We start from the raw sequence: 17302 nt of genomic DNA, 5'->3' as shown, positions 1-17302 counted from the left end.
CCTCTTCCCTTGGCTATCTGTGCCTGGCTGGCTGCAGGGAAAAGAAGGCAGAACCTGCAGTAGCCTGGACCCTGAATGTCTGGAGCGTAACCTGCACTCCATCTCCTCTATGCAACTGATGGGTTCTGACAAGAGCCAGAGATGAATTCTGATGTGTTAAACAGGAGGAGAAGGGGAGTTACTTGGTACAGCTGTTACAACCAGTGCATAGATGAATGCCTCGAGATGGCAACCACTACCGTGAATAAAGCATAAAGATCCTTTATTTATATTGTTCCCTGCAGCAAATGTCCCCAAATGGGAGAACATCAAAGTAGTTGAGATAAGGAATGTGTTATGAGCACAGGCAGAAAGCAAACACATGAATGCAAATCACCTGGGACAATCCATGCTTTACGTTAATATAAATATAAATTAATAAAATTATTTACCCCAGTAATTGCTAAATTGATAAGCAATACCGTATATTTTCATCATTTTATGTTGAGGCCATCAGGTAATTAGTCAATAAATTGATTTTAAATATTGTAGAGCACTTTCTATTTAAAGCATTATGGTTTCCCATGTCTGGGACACATTGTAGCCCCTGTTGGTAGCCAATCTGGGAGATAGTAGCCTTTTCATTAATCATCCTCTGCACCCACAGAATTAACCTTATAAAGTTTCATTTGATTTTATTCCAGCACAGGAGATGGTTTTAAGTTTAGACCTTTGTGTAAACGGCAGGGCTTCAGGAATCTGGGCTGAGAAACAGTAGTACTGGCTACTATGTTACTTTGTTGTTCCCTGTGGGTGGAAACATTTTGGGAGAGGGGTTGCCTGGACCTCTTTCAAAAGAGCGCTAATCCACTGTTCCTGCCTCTGCTCCGGCTTGTTACCGGCTAGGCTTCCTTCAGTGACGGATGGATGGAGTGTGTCAGACTGTGTGGTGATATTTTGTGTATGCTCTAGCACATAAAGCTTGCCTGAAGATCAGAGGGCAAAGCCAGCTACCAGTTAGCCATAGAGACCAGGCATCTCATGCCTTTGCTCCCAGTACTTGGGAGGCACACATGCCTTTAATCCCAGCACTCAGGAGGCAGAGGCAGGTGGATCTACAGAGCCATGCTTAGAACACAGGAGGTCTTGAGTAACATGCTAGTACACATGCACACACACACAAGGCAGGAAACAGGTTCTTACAAGGTATTGGCTCTGCTGCTGTCTTGGTGTTAGACTCTCTAGCCTTTAAAGTCACAGAAATCAATGTCCGCTGTTCAGTCGCCCAGTCTCTGACAGTTTGTTGTAGTAGCCTGCCTTAGTTACTCTCCTGACTCTGGTCAAAATACCTGATAGAGACAAGGTGTGGGAAGAAAGATTTATTTTTGGCTCAGGATTCCAGCCCCTCTTAGCGGGAAAAGTTTGGATGGAGGCTCAGTCTGTGGCAGTGAGGCCTATGCTAGTAGCTTTGTGTCTGTCACCAGTGCTAGGGGGCAGGCTAATAGCCTTCCGAGGCTGGTCCCCAATGACCTACTTCCATCAGCTACCCCACAGTCTTCCAAAACAGTGCCACCAGCCAGGAAGCAAGTGTTGAAGATGCGAGCCTGTGAAGGGCGTTTCTGAGTCAAACCCAAACACAGCCTGAACAGACCAGACCCCTGGCTCCAGCGCGGGGGGGGGGGGGGGGGGGGGGGGGGGGGGGGGGGGGGGGGGGGAGCGACGCGACTGTTGCTAGGCATGCAAGCCACACCCTTTGCCCCTTGTAGACACATCCTCCATACAGCTGTCTGATCCTCCCTGCCCTGGCTCAGAACATTCTGCTGGTCCGTAAATCTCTGCAACATCCTCGGACATATCACACCTAGCTTCTGGCAGAAGTCATTGTCCAAACCCCTGGTTGAGCTAAGGGCTCTTCCCTCTGGGATTCTACACAGTGAATAATCTTATTATAAATAATACACTTATTATATATAGCACATATACCCTTATTATATATCTTATTACATATACCCATGTACACACACACACACACACACACACACACACACACACATCCTTATACCTTATTATATATAGTATGTCGTTATTCCTACCCCAAGTTGATGTTCTTTCCAGACACATGCCTTTTCTTCTCATTTTAACCTACCCTGCCTGACTTCTCAGCCATTTCATCACCTGCTAACCCATGAGCTGTATTAGATTTCCTCTCTGAAGTACTAGGGTGGTTTCAGCTTCCCTGCCTGGTTTTGACTGACATGACCTCCCAGGGAAAGAAGCACTATTTATAATCTGTTTGGAAGTGAGGACACTGAGGCTTGGGAAGGTCAGGGGTCCAGCTGCAGGCCTCACAGCCACGGGAGTGGGGATGAGGGCAGGCTGCACTCACTGGGAAGAAGTGGCCTAGATGCCGGGAACTGGGTTTGATTCTGCTGGAGGCTGACATCAGCAAAGGCTTGCAAAGAGCACGAGCAGCTTTAGAAATTGCTCTCAGTAAGAATCGTCATCTGTCTCACAAAAAAATGCCTGTTTTCCCCCAAGGTCTTAGTTGTAAAGAGGTAAGAAAATGCCTTTGTAATCTCTCCTACTGGAGAACCTGGGGTTGGGGGGGGGGGGGAGCTGTTCTAATATAAGTCAGCCTGAGCAGCATAGGAACGAACACACACACACACACACACACACACACACACACACACACACACACACACTAAACCAACACTAACTAGAAGACAGCCTCTATTGTTCTTCATTATGTTCTTATTCTTTTTAGTTGTGAGCTAAAACAACTCACAACTTCAGACTGTCTTCAGATTTAGCTATGTCTTCAGATTTAGCTGTGAATTCCATCATTAATAACAGATCTCCTGCATATCAAGCCCAAGTTATTGTCACATGCCTATTAAATTCCTTTCAACAGATGGTTTTCATGACCCTGTATGTTCTGGGGTAATATGTCATTATATTTCCCTCAGGGTTCTTCGTGTCAGATGTTCAAAGTGAATCTATAAGAAAGATCATTCACAATCTTGTCCGATTTCCTTTATACATAAATACATACATACAGATGACTGAGGCAAGATTAATTTATGATACTTAATTATGACTTGCAAGTTTATCTGGCTTACTGATATATTCAATTATAATAAAATGTAGGCTTTAGTCTCAATGTTAATGTGCTTTCACATGGAAACACCATTCTTTGATGTATTTATGTTCACCCAGTTAAAAATACCCCGATGTCATTAGCACTTTGCAGTAGTACGAACACGTGGATTTGTTTCCTGTCATTATTTTCTGAACAGAATAGTTTGACAACTGTTTCTATAACATTAGGTTGGGAAAAGAACAAGAAAAATCCAGAGATAACTTAAAGAACATGGGAAGACATGTGGGATTACATGCAAACATGATGCCATTTGACATAAGGGACTCAGTGGTCCACGGATTTTGGTGTCCATGCGTGGGCTCTGGAACCAATCTTTTGTGGTTACTAAGGGACAACTGTGTTAATATACCATAGTAATTTATTTATTTATTTAGATAAAAGCTAGATTCATACAACCTGTGGAATTCCATATCAATTCTAGACTTTAAAACCATCTCTTTAGCTTTCTGTCTTTCTAAATGTGTGTAAAATTATGCAAAATACAGGGCCAGATCAACCTGTAAAATTGTAAGAGTGTCTGTCATCCTTTTATGCCTTTTGGTATGACAATATTCTTGCATTTTACACTTTCACTGAGAGAGCTACTAAGCACATGAGAAGCCTCTTGGATTAAGATGAAGTGTGTGGATTCTGAAGCCCAGAAATGAACCAATTATATTAGCAATGCATAATTTGACCATTCTTAAGTTTTTTTTTATTGTTTTGAATTAGTAAATATTCATTTTTGTTTGGGAACCCCTCCCATTTTGGGGAGTTTTTCCTCATTTTTTTTTTTTTTTTTTTGGTTTTTCGAGACAGGGTTTCTCTGTGTAGCTTTGCGCCTCTCCTGGAACTCACTTGGTAGCCCAGACTGGCCTCGAACTCACAGAGATCCGCCTGGCTCTGCCTCCCGAGTGCTGGGATTAAAGGCGTGCGCCACCACCGCCCGGCGTTTTTCCTCATTTTTTTCCTTAATAAATCTGTATTTGTTGTGCTCTAGTGCCTTGCTGGTCATGGTTGTGGTTTGTGGCTTTTATATCTTTTTATATCTATGGGTAACGATTGCTTTTCTCCCTGGGCAGCTTTTGTGACGACCTTGTAAAGTCAATTAGGGCTGTTAAGGAGAACATGAGTGAGGAGCTACAGAAGCATGGGCAACTTACTGGTTGCTACACCACTAAAGAAAACGTCTTTTCCTCCCCCAGGCAACCATTAACTGTCTCTGATTCCTCAGAGAGGGGCAGGGCCTCAAGAGTCCTTCCCTATCTCCTGATGGAATGTCAACAGCCCAATCTTGTGTAGATCTTGTGCTGTTCATCACAGCTGCAGAGAGTTCAAGAGGGCAGCAGCTGAGTCATGCCCAGAAGATGGTTTCACACTCTACCCTTTCCTCCAACTCTTACGTTCTTTCTGCCTCCTTTTCTGTGATGTTCCCTGAGTCTGAGTTGGGGTGATAATAGTATCCTGTTTTGGGCTGATCATACAACATTGACTTTGTATAAAACACTTAACCTTATGCCTCAGGTCCTTTATTACAGAATAAGAGCAGCAGCACAAACATCATAGGGTTGTTATGACTGTTAAGTGAGCTCATATGTGTAACACATTTAGAGTTGCATCTAACACAGAGTCAGGGTTATTCATTACTATTTTGAATTGTAACATGTCAGCTCATCATTTGACACTGGAAATTTTTTCCTACCACATGAATCAACAAGGGTGAGGTCATTAATATATTTATGGAGGGGGGAAAAAAAGCAATAATATGTGGTACACACCCAACTGTTGACAGTGAACTTCAAGCTTTATTTTAGTGATGTCAACAACATTCATTGTCCCTGCAATTGAAATGGAGTTTTTGTATCTAAGTCACATATAGTTGTTGGGACCATGAATGCAAGTCTCCAAAATCTGGATCAAAATATCTGGGAGATAGGCTGGAAATGGATGATGGAGGGAGGGCACTGAGGAGTCCCTGGGGGATGCCTGTGGTCTTTTTTCTTTTCTCCCAGTGACACCAAAGACAAGGCTGCCTAGTTGTAATTACCTTTGGGTAATTTCTGGAAGGGGTTCTCAAAGTAGGAAGTGGGTATCTCCCTCCTCGAAGCTGCCTTAGTGGCTCTAAATTCTGAGTGTTGGCTTCTCACACCAGAAAGGTGACAAAGTTTCTTGCTTGTGTTTTTGAAGCCTTGAAGGGACCTGACTGATGTCCCCTCAGCTAGAGAGAGGGTAAAGAAGCATGGAGAACCTGCAATGAACCAGCCTGCCTCCATCTTAAGGTTGAAAGGCATCTTAGAGCAAAGACAAACGAGCCTCATCCCTGTTTGTGATTAAATCTTTGTTTCTCAAGGATTGAACTATACCCCACCTATAGCCTTAACTACCAATGGTGCTGACTGCCTGTTCCAGGAAACAGCAATCATGCCTTTGTTTCAAAAGGTTATTATGACCACCTGTTGTTATGACCACCTTGTCATGACTACCTTGTTATGACCATCTTGCAACTATATCTTTGTTTCAGAAGGTTGTTTTGACCAACTTGTTGTGCTTAAGTTCCGCTTCTGTAACCCCACCTATTTTCTGCCACATCCTCCATTTGGAAATCCCCTACTCCTAAGGTATAAAAACCTTATCTTCCTCAGGTCCAATGCTCATCTCTCGAACTTGGCTTTAGGAGGTGGCCACCCGTGAACAAGGATAAAAAAAGCTTGCTTTAATTAATTTGGCCATGATGATTTGGGTTGGTGGTCTTTCTCCTTGCAGCTGTGGGATCAACACCTGCTCAGTCCTGGTGCATTCCTTCAAGTGGAGACTCCTCTGCAAAGTACGCCTGTTTCTCCTTTTAGCTTTTTGTTTAAAGTTTAGGTTTCTTATCTCTGAAATGGTTAATGTAATTCAAATTAATTTGGCCATGAACAGAAATAGAATTCCTTTATTTCGTCTAAAATTGAAAAATCTATTCATTGAGTTCTTAATTTCATTTATGACATTTTTTTTAGCTGTATAATTCTCAGGGTTTTAAACTACTAATATCTTCAACCATGTGTCTTAGTTTCTCAAACATATTAATCACAATTATTTTCAACATTATAGTGGATGCTTCCTGTGTGCGGATCCATTTAAGATCTGATTTTTAATGAAGTAATCATTTCATCATCAATTAAATTTGAAGACCAGATGCCTAATGGAGGATGCAGTCTGTTTCTCCGTCTCACTCATCCCGCTGGCCAGGAAAGCATCTTATTTATTCTCTTCCCTTTTCCCATTCTAGAAAGAGCTGATTATTTTTTTTTAAAGATCTTCTAGTTATCTTCACCCATTTTTAAATGGAACTCAGTGTGAGTAGGCATCCCGTGTGGCCTCCAACAGTCTGCTTTTCTGTGTTGTTCATCCCTCCACGCTGTCAACACAACGATCAATTGTCGGTCCCTCTCTTTTTTTCACTCCCTCTTCTTAGATACATCTCTTTACTTGTTATCAGGACCTTGAAAACCCTTGGTTCACCAGTCAATCTTCCTCCTCCTCTCCCTCCCTTACTGCTGTTCACTGTCCCTCCCTCCCCCCCTCTCCCACCCTCCCTTTCCTCTCCCTTCTCTTTCCCTCATCGTGGATTCGCACAACTCTTCGATTCTGATTTCTTCTCACTCATGTGGTGATGTCAGTCTGTCTCTGGGTTGTATCGATTACCACTTTAAACTCTGTATTTCCAGCCCAGGTATTTCTTTCAAACGCCGGACTCATATGCTGCTCTCTGAACTTGATATTTACACTTGGTAGAACTGGCATCTTCACCCAGTACCCGGTCCTCTTCTGAACCCCTTTCCGCCCACCAGCAGCTCCACCAGATTCCCTGTGTGTGACTTCTTCACTGTTCTGGAAGCCTCAGGCCCCTTTACTTTTAAATGAATGAATTACTTAAAAATCAGCATTTTTTAAAATCTATCCTTTACAAATACTAAGGTTAACTCCCTTAAAATAGACAGTTCAATGGTCCTTAGGGACAGACTTGTATAGCCAATCCCGCAAACAAGTTTTAGGGTGTTTTCATCATCCTCAAAAGGAATCTTACATCTTATTGTTGGTGGCATCCCACTTCTTAGTTCTTCTTTTCCACCAGTGTGAGCATCTGTTTTATTTCTTTGTTTTCAATCACGTCATTATTTTGCAGGCTTTTAAAAACAGAAGTGTCAAGCAACCTGACTGTTCAGTAAAGATGATTTCAGATTCCAGACAGTGCCATCATCCTGGAGGGAGGTTTTCTGGCAAACAATCTAGCCATGGAATCAGCCATGAAAACCAGTTTCTCATGCTCTACTCAAGGCTGAATGACTCAAGTCTACTGTGTACCTTTATGAGGATGAGGCTATTTGTGGCTCATTCTTATCCTATCACATAAGCCAAGATGTCACTCATGAGCATCCATTGGACTCACCAAGTCTGCTTTCTGAGGGCTTTCTATTTTTCTGGTCCTGGTGATTTATGGAAGTTTTTTTTGGGGGGAGGAGGTGTCTCCTCTCTACCCTTTTAACTGACAAAAGACAGATTAGCAGGAGTAAAAGCCCCTTTACATTTGCAATCCATCTGTTCATAGAAGGGCTCACTGATGAGGACCTCAAAGGAGAGATTAGAATTTGGGGCTTATTCTTAATTTAGTGGGAAAAGTCCTGGAAATAAAGGCTCCTGTGAGGGTCTTATGGGAACAGAGAGGCTTCTTTATGAGAGATTAGTGGATTTTCTGGAGAACAAATGTGAGATAAAAAAATTTGTCTCAGAGTGTTGCGGCACAGGTGTGTGGGTTCACACAGATCCATGGAAAGAAGATTCAGAGGCAGCTTAAGAATGAATCCAGCCTTTCAGGGCTGCAGGGGGGTCCAGCCTCGAAGGACTGAAGCCTTTCCCTTCACCCAGGGCATTTTTATTTTCTCTCTATTTACAGTTTAGCCAGTTAATTTCCATATCTTTAAAGCAACCTGAAAGGAGCTCCCGAAGATAAAATGCCAAGTGCAAATTCCTCCATTTCTCAGATACTACAGTTTCCTGAACCAAGTTTTTCATAGACATTTAATCCTTGGGAGACTCTCAGACAAGATTCACATAGGGCAATAAGAGAAACCAAAGGGATAAGAGAAACAAAAGGTGCCCATTAAGCAAAGGATGGATTAGGGCTCTGTGCTACTGAGCTAGGCCAGGAGTAGCTCAGCAGTAATGCAGCCACAAACGTTTATAACATCTACTCATGAAAGTCTGATGTGTCAAAATCCTAACATAATTCTTCACAGACCTGGAAAGAACAATACTCAATTTCATATGGAAAAACAAAAAACCCAGGATAGCTAAAAGTATTCTGTACAATAAAACAACCTCTGGAGGCATCATGATCCCTGACTTCAAGCTCTACTATAGAGCTACACTAATAAAAGCAGCTTGGTACTGGCATAAAAACCAACATGTGGATCAATGGAATCGAATTGAAGACCCTGACATTAATCCACACACTTATGAACACCTAATTTTTGACAAAGAAGCCAAAACTGTACAATGGAAAAAAGAAAGCATCTTCAGCAAATGGTGCTGGTATAACTGGATGTCAACATATTGAAGATTGCAAATAGATCCGTATCTGTCACCATGTATAAACCTTAAGTCCAAGTGGATCAAAGACCTCAACATAAATCCAGTTACTCTGAACCTGATAGAAGAGAAAGTAGGAAGTAGTCTTGAACGCATTGGCACCAGAGATCACTTCCTAAATATAACACCAGTAACACAGACACTGAGAATAACAATTAGTAAATGGAACCTCCTGAAACTGAGAAGCTTTTGTAGGGCAAAGGACACAGTCAATAAGACAAAACAGCAGCCTACAGAATGGGAAAAGATCTTCACCAACCCCACATCTGACAGAGGACTGATCTCTAGAATACATAAAGAACTCAAGAAACTAGACATCAAAATACTGAACAATCCAATTAAAAAATGGGCTATAGAGCTAAACAGAATTCTCAACAGAAGAATCTCAAATGGCTGAAAGACATTTAAGGAATTGCTCAACATCCTTAGTCATCAGGGAAATGCAAATCAAAACGACTCTGAGATACTATCTTACACCTGTCAGAATGGCTGAGATAAAAAACACTGGAGGCCGGGCGGTGGTGGCGCACGCCTTTAATCCCAGCACTCGGGAGGCAGAGGCAGGCGGATCTCTGTGAGTTCGAGGCCAGCCTGGTCTACAGCGCGAGATCCAGGAAAGGCGCAAAGCTACACAGAGAAACCCTGTCTCGAAAAACAAAAAAAACAAACAAACAAACAAAAAAATATTTATTTAGCCGGGCGGTGGTGGCGCACGCCTTTAATCCCAGCACTCGGGAGGCAGAGCCAGGCGGATCTCTGTGAGTTCGAGGCCAGCCTGGGCTACCAAGTGAGTCCCAGGAAAGGCGCAAAGCTACACAGAGAAACCCTGTCTCGAAAAACCAAAAAAAAAAAAAAAAAAAAAAAAAAAAAAAAAAAAAAACACTGGAGACAGCTTATGTTGGAGAGAATGTGGAGCAAGGAGAACACTCCTACACTGTTGGTGGTAATGCAAACTTGTACAACCACTTTGGAAATCAGTATGGCAGTTTCTCAGAAAATTGGGAATCAATCTCCCTCAAGACCCAGCTATATCACTCTTGGGCATATACCCAAGGAATGCTCAATCACATCACAAGGACATGCTCAACTATGTTCATAGCAGCATTATTTGTAATAGCCAGAACCTGGAAACAACCTAGATGCCCCTCAACTGAAGAATGGATAAAGAAAATGTAGTACATATACACAATGGAGTACTACTCAGCAGACAAAAACAAGGACATCATGAAGTTCGCAGGCAAATGGATGGAACTAGAAAATATTATCCTGAGTGAGGTAACCCAGACTCAGAAAGACAAACACAGTATGTACTCACTCATAAGTGGATACTAGATGTAAAGCAAAGGATAACTAGACTGAAACCCACAGCTCCAGGGAGGCTAGCTAGTAAGGAGGACCCTAGCAAAGACACAGGGATCGCCCAGTGAGGGAGAAATGGATGAGGTCTACATGCACAAATTAGGGGTGAGCGGGGTGGGGGGGGTGGTAATGGAGGGCAAGAGTCGGGAGAAAGAGAGCTTAGGGGAGCGGGAGGTTCTAGCTGGATCAGGAACAGGGTGGGAGAACATGGAAAGAGATACCATGATAAATGAAGACCCCATGGGAATAGGAAGAAGCAGAGTGCTAGAGAGGTCCCCAGGAATCTACAAAGATGACTCCACTATAGACTACTGGCAATGGTGGAGAGGGTGCCTGAGCTGACCTACTCTGGTGATGGATGGCTGAATACCCTAACTGTCATCATAGAACCCTCATCCAGTGACTGATGGAACCAGATGCAGAGATCCATGACCGGGTCCCAGGCGGAGCTCCAGGAGTCCAATCGACGAGAGAGAGAGAGAGACAGAGAGACAGAGAGACAGAGAGACAGAGACAGAGACAGACAGAGAGACAGAGAGACAGAGAGACAGAGACAGAGACAGAGAGACAGAGAGGAGGGATTCTATGAGCAAGAGATATCGAGACCATGATTGGAAAAAGTACAGAGACAACTTGCCAAACTAGTGGAAATGCATGAACTGTGGACCAAAAGCTGAGGAGTCCCCAAGGTACTGGACTAGGCCCTCTGAATAAGTGAGACAATTGTTTAGCTTGAACTGTTTGGGGGGGCCCCCAGGCAGTGGGACTGGGACCTGTCCCTAGTGCATAAGCTGGCTTTTTGGAACCTAGTGCCTATGGTAACACACTTTGCTCAGCCTTGGTGCAGGGGAGAGGGGCTTGGACCTGCCTCTACTGAATGTGCCAGGCTCTGCTGACTTCCCATGGGAGACCTTGCCTTGGAGGAGGTGGGAATAGGGGGTGTGTTGGGGGGGGGGCTGGGAATTGGGAGGAGGGAGAACAGGAGAATCTGTGACTGATATATAGGATGAATGGAAAATTTCTTAATTAAAAAAAAATAAAAAGAAAGAAAGTCTGATGTGTGACCTCAGGCCTATCTCTGCGGCCTGCTGCGTCAGCACTGTGAGCTGCCCTGGCCCTGAGCATGACCTGTCAGCCTCTGCATTCTCTCCTGGTGGAAGAGTTTTTGAAGCTGAGGATGCCGTGAAGGCTGTGGAAACAGTAGTAAGCTATTGAGATCAGAGGTAAAGACAGTGTCGTCTTGTGTAGAAAAGCTGGTCCTTTCTAAACTTTGCGAAGAAGGCTCCCCTAAATGACTTTGTAACATTGATAGACATGTCGGAATGGCACGAGCAGGTCTGTTGGGGGATGCTCGTTCGTTAGCAGACATAGCAAGAGAAGAAGTTTCAAACTCGGGATCTAACTCTCGCTGTAACGTTCCCAACATTGTGCAGACAGAGTGGTCATGTACGAACATGCTTACACACGCTACAGTGCTGTTAGATCTTGGGCTCTGGTTCCATGTTAGAGTTGTAGAGTGTGATTGATGGTGCACAGCTTTACATGTGTGACCCATCAGGTGTTTCATATGGTCATTGGGGCTGTGCCCTTGGCAAAGCCAGGCAAGCTGCAAAGACAGAAATAGAAAAGCTTCAGATGAAAGGAATGACCTGCCGCGATGTAGTCAAAGAAGTTGCAAAAATAATTCACATCGTACACAATGAAGTTAAGGATGGAGCTTTTGAATGAGCGCTCATGTCGGTTGGTGAATGAAGTAAAGGAAGACATGAAATTGCTCTAAAAGATATAATGGAGGAGGCGAAGAAACAGGCTGAGGAAACTCTGAAGGAAGAAAAGGAGTCATGATGACAATATGTAACATGTTCCTCACCATCTCTTCTTTTTTACATTTCTCTGACGGTCCCCTGTGACTAGCACCGTGGACTGATTGTACACACCCACTGGCTGATTTTCATTACATTTTTTTCTTATGAATATTCAGGCTTAATTAATATACACGTATTATTGGATAATTGAAGATGTGTATTTAATATTAAAATGTAGATTCATGTTTGATTAAAATTTCTTAGAGCTTAGACTGAGGCAGAAGGGTTGGGCCCACAATTCAAAGTCCAGCCTGGGCTAGACAGCAAAAAAGCTTAGAGAACTTACTGTACAATAAGGTTTTAGAATTTAAAATCCATTTTGCTTTATCTAGAATTTTAAAAATTACGTTAAAAAACCAACAAAAAGGAAAGATTGATGTGCCTCTCCGTCTCCTTCGTGGCATGGAACTCCTTGAGGAGGGGTTTGTGGGAACTTTGCCCCCTCCTTTTCCTGGGACTAGATTATCTTGTAGTGATATTTTGTTTGTGCTCTAACAAGTAAAGCTTGCCTGGGGATCAGAGCTAGCCACTCGCTAACCATAGAGGCCAGGCAGTGGTGGCTCACACCTTTAATCCCAGCACTAGGGAGGAGGAAACAGGAAGTGATACGGCTGGGCAGAGAGAGGAATATAAGGTGGGCAGAGACAGGAGCTTGGCCCCTTTCAGGCTGAAGAATTGGCGAGGTAAGAGGTGGCTGTGGCTTGTCCCTTTCTCTCTCTGATCTTTCAGCATTTACCCCGATATCTGACACTGGGTTTTTACTATTAAGACCAATTAGGATTCACGCTACACTGCCTGAAGACAGTTTCCATTTCTCAGAAATTTCTGCTGTATTCAGATCAGAAAGGCTCTGAGAAATCTTTGTTCAACTTAAAACAATATTTGTATCACACTAAGTGCAGTCTACGTTCAGGTTCTCAGGTGCTGCTTTGAGAATCAGCACATTTGGGAAAGTAATGCCGAATCGCCTATTGGATGTTTATTTAACAAGCCTCCATCTCAAGAGATCTCCAATGCCTTTCTACAGATCTGGAAAAAAAAGTTTCACCTAGCTTTTTGAGTTGCTTTTGGCAGGAAGTGTTGGTTTGAAAATGGCCTACTTTGCCACTGTAAGAAGCAAACTCATTTTAGGTCATCTGAAGGCTCACACAGCTCTTGGGTTAGTGGTTCCTCTTTAGACCTCCAGGTTGGCTTCTAGACGGGGACATAGGCTGTTTGGGTTTCCACAGGACTTGCTTCCTGGCTCAGGCAACTGGACATAGTACACACCCTGTTTTCTTTAGGAACTCAGCAGACTCTTAACCTCCCACTGTGGGGTTTTGAAAGAAGGAAGAGGCCTTGCAAAAACCCCACGGTCGTCCTTGCTGCTGCTGGATAAGACAGTCAGACAAAAAACATGTGGGCAGCTGGGACAGCGTCCCTCTCCTCTCCAGGCAGCCTCTGCTCCACTTAGGTCTCGGCTTTCTTCCCACGGCTCTGATGTTCCCTGGTGGTTACAAGGCCCTGTGTGCTCAGTGGACTTGTGCTTTAAAAATTCCTTGAGCCGGGCGGTGGTGGCGCATGCCTTTAATCCCAGCACTCGGGAGGCAGAGCCAGGCGGATCTCTGTGAGTTCGAGGCCAGCCTGGGCTACCAAGTGAGTTCCAGAAAGGCGCAAAGCTACACAGAGAAACCTTGTCTCGAAAAACCAAAAAAAAAAAAAAAAAAAAAAAAAAAAAAAAAAAAATTCCTTGAATTTAACCACCTCTTTCAAATCTAGTTTCCTCTCACATGAGAACCAATTCTTGTCTACAGGTTTTCTATGTGATTAATACATCATTTTGGAAGCTATTATTAATACGTTTATCATAACAAGATCTGTTTGTGCATTGGTTCCACTGGTTGCCTTTTAAAGTATCTCTTGGAAGAGAATAATGTTTTGAAAAAAGTGATAGCTCTCCCCACTTGTAAACTTGACCTTTTAAAATGGTGCTCACGCAGGTAACTCAATTCAGTTTGAATTGTTCAGGGGATTGCCAGCTGTCTTTTGATGCAATTAGCTAAGCAGACCGACCTTTCGCACATCCTCATCAGGTCTGGCTATCTGTAGCTAGTCTCTCTTCTGCAGATCATACACCGAAGCTCAGACTTCAAAGTTATGCATCCAACAGTGGCGAAGTGTTAAGCAATGTATATAATCATAGCATTCCTTAGAGAAAAGCCTTCCATTATGTTCCTCCCCAGTGAGTCTTATTTCAACAAAAACAAGGAACATTTATTACTTGTCCAGTCTTAGCTCCGACTCTAGGTTTCCACTCACTCTGTGTGGCTGGCCGTCTCAGACTGGTGCAGATTCTGAGCTCTCCTTTAGTTTAATGGCGTGCCTCTGATAAGTCTATGCTTTAAGTCCTCCTAGTCAATGGCCTCTTATTTATAGTGAATACACTTGAATTGAATTACTGGGTTAAATGTTTTGTCTGCATTATACTGCTCCACTCCAGCGACTTCATTTCAGAAACAAGGGAACTAAGATCCAGCAGAGGCACACCTTTTTTTTTTTTACACAGTGATCCTTATTTTTTATTTACTAATCAATTAATTAATTCCCCCCCCCCCCAGCTTGATCACAGTTTCCCTAGACAGCTTGTTTAGGTGAGACAGGAAGCTCGAACTGGAAAGTGACGGGGCTGCAGTGCAGACACTTCCGACTCTAGAGCCTTGAAGTCCATACAGTGTTGTAGGCCTTTTAATAGAACCCATCCTCACATCCTGCTATCCTACCCCCCACCCTTTCTCTTTCCAAAGAAAGTTGTAAAACAGTGACGGACTCTTAAATTAGAAACACGGGTCCAAGCTATAACTGTTAAAATATCAAATGGGAGAGGAGAATTGTCAGAAAGATTGTCAATACATTTATAATTTCAGAACATTCAAACCAGCCGAAGATTTCAACAGAAAGGGTATTAACTGCCAACAAGAAACATCAGTAGTAGCTAATGAGAGAAAAATATTTACTCTGATGCCCCAAAGTATCTAGATTCTTAAATGCCAAATAGAGAATGAAGCAGTAAACACTGACAGAAGCAAAGGGGGTAATTTACTCAGAACCAAGAATAAGCTGCAACAAAAACATTTCTAAAGGGATATCAAGTCACAGAGTGTACAAAGATAATGCAAAAAAACCATTGATTTATTCACTTACCAGTTCCCGACTGAGCACTTACTGCTAAGTTCTGGGTGCAGGAAACACAAAACAGCCAACGCTTCCCAGTTTGAAAATACATGTCTCAAAAGTTAAGTGATAAGAAGTCCTATTGAGGAAAAAAAATCATGAAAAGGGAAAAGTTTTTGTCTTGGGATGGGCTACTATTTTGATAGAGGGTCACCAGTAAGGGTTTTGCTGATAATGCGACTTTTACCAGAGAGCTGAAGGTGTTAAAACACTGAGGCATGTGGATATCTTTAAGTGCAAAGCTTTTCAGGCTGGAGCTGTGTGACCTGTTTGAAGAATGTCAAGAAGTTACTTCTGTAGGTGAGGGCACGTTCCCAGGAAGGGAGGTCAGAGATGCAGCCAAGAGCATTGAAAACTCTAAGGTCACTCACTGTAAGGCTCTGGGTACCAGGAAGGTGGGATGCCTCCATGTGTGGAGGGGTGGTAGTTGTACAGAGGAAAACCCTAAAGTTAACATCTTAAAAACAAGGATTATCAGGGATTGAGAAAATATATGGGTATTCTTAATGTACACATAGAGTTAAAAAATGACAAACTGAAATCATAGAGGAATGAGAAGGATGTGAAAGATGCCTGTTGACTGTGTACTTCAAGGAGAGTATGTTCCTGTTCCTATAAGGAAACACACGCTCAGCCCCCAGGGAGACAGGAATAGATAGATATAGAGATAGAGATAGAGATAGATAGATAGATAGATAGATAGATAGATAGATAGATAGATAGATAGACAGACAGAGGTGTTGGGGCTGAAGAGATGGCTCAGCAGTTAAGAGCACTTGCTGCTCTTTCAGAGGACTCAGCCCAGCACCCACATGACATCTGTGACTCCAGCTCCAGCACTCTTTTCTGGACTCTAAAGCTACCAGGCACACATACGATATACACACATACATACTGGCAAACCCTAACACACACACACACACACACACACACACACACACACACACACACACACACACACACACACAAAATGTGGTTGATATATTGTGCACCCCAATAAACTTATCTGAGTGTCAGAGAACAGAACAGCCACTATATTGAACATAGAAGTTAGGCAGTGGTAGCACACACCTTAAATTCTAGCATTCCGGAGGCAGAGATCCATCTGAATCTCTGTGAGTTCAAGGCCACACTGTAAACAGAGCCAGGCATGGTGGCATATACCTTTAATCCCAGCACTTGAGATCTCATGTTTTGCTTGGGAAAGACACATGCCTTTAATGCCAGGAAGTGATGGTAAGAAGCAGAAAGGTATATAAGGCATGAAAACCAGGAACTAGAGGCTTTTTAGCTTTTAGGTTTTTAGCAGTTCAGCTGAGATCCCTTCTGGGTGAGGACTCAGAGGCTTCCAGTCTGAGGAAACAGGATTAGCTGAGGCACCAGCGAGGTGAGGTGGCTGTGGCTGGTTCTGCTTCTCGGATCTTTTCAGCATTCACCCTAATACCTGGCTCTGGGTTTGTTTTTATTAATAAGACCATTTAAGATTCATGTTACAAATAAATAAAATCGATAGAGCAAGAGAGAGACAGGGACACAGAGACATCGAGAAACACAGAGACGGAGAAGAGAGATAGAGGTGTCCTCAAATTAAAGGAACAGCATTTATAGAAGGAACTTGTGACTGGTGGATTGAATGCCGTTGGAAGAGTGGATAGCATGACAGCAAATAGATTTGAGGTCCATAGATTTGACCTACACAGAATCAGCAGTGGTGGAAGGGCAGGAAAGAATCCTGCTTGAAATCATCTATAATATATAAAACTTCTTTAAAAAGCTTTCATCAAAGGGGCACAGAAATGCGGTGTTAACTCTGGTGGGGAATAGGGAAGTTTTAAAATATACTATTAAAATATATTATTTATAAAATATAAATAATATACCTGTGGAGTGACTCAGTAGTAAGGAAACATTTGATAACTTAGGGGAAAGAGCACATTTTGTAGAGTTATACCCTTGGGTAGGTGAGAGGATTATGTGGTCACATGTCCAACTAGGATAGAAAGGGGTATGGGCTGGTTAGGAGCATGCACAGTGCATTCCACCACAACAGATGGAAAGTCAGGATGCAATTGCGGGTCCATGTGGGTCCATGTGGGTCCTGTGGCTGCAGAACCAT

At 43.0% G+C, this 17302-nt stretch overlaps 1 pseudogene; it reads left to right on the top strand.

The window, feature by feature from the left end:
• The first annotated feature begins 11167 nt into the window (after positions 1-11167).
• LOC128106965 (proteasome subunit alpha type-3-like) lies at positions 11168-11969 on the top strand (annotated as a pseudogene).
• The last annotated feature ends 5333 nt before the right edge of the window (positions 11970-17302 follow it).

This window comes from Peromyscus californicus, unplaced genomic scaffold, assembly GCF_007827085.1.
Source record: "Peromyscus californicus insignis strain IS unplaced genomic scaffold, ASM782708v3 Scaffold_12__1_contigs__length_115047231, whole genome shotgun sequence".
In the NCBI taxonomy this organism is placed as follows: Eukaryota; Metazoa; Chordata; class Mammalia; order Rodentia; family Cricetidae; genus Peromyscus; species Peromyscus californicus.
This window is presented reverse-complemented; position numbering and strand designations above follow the sequence as displayed.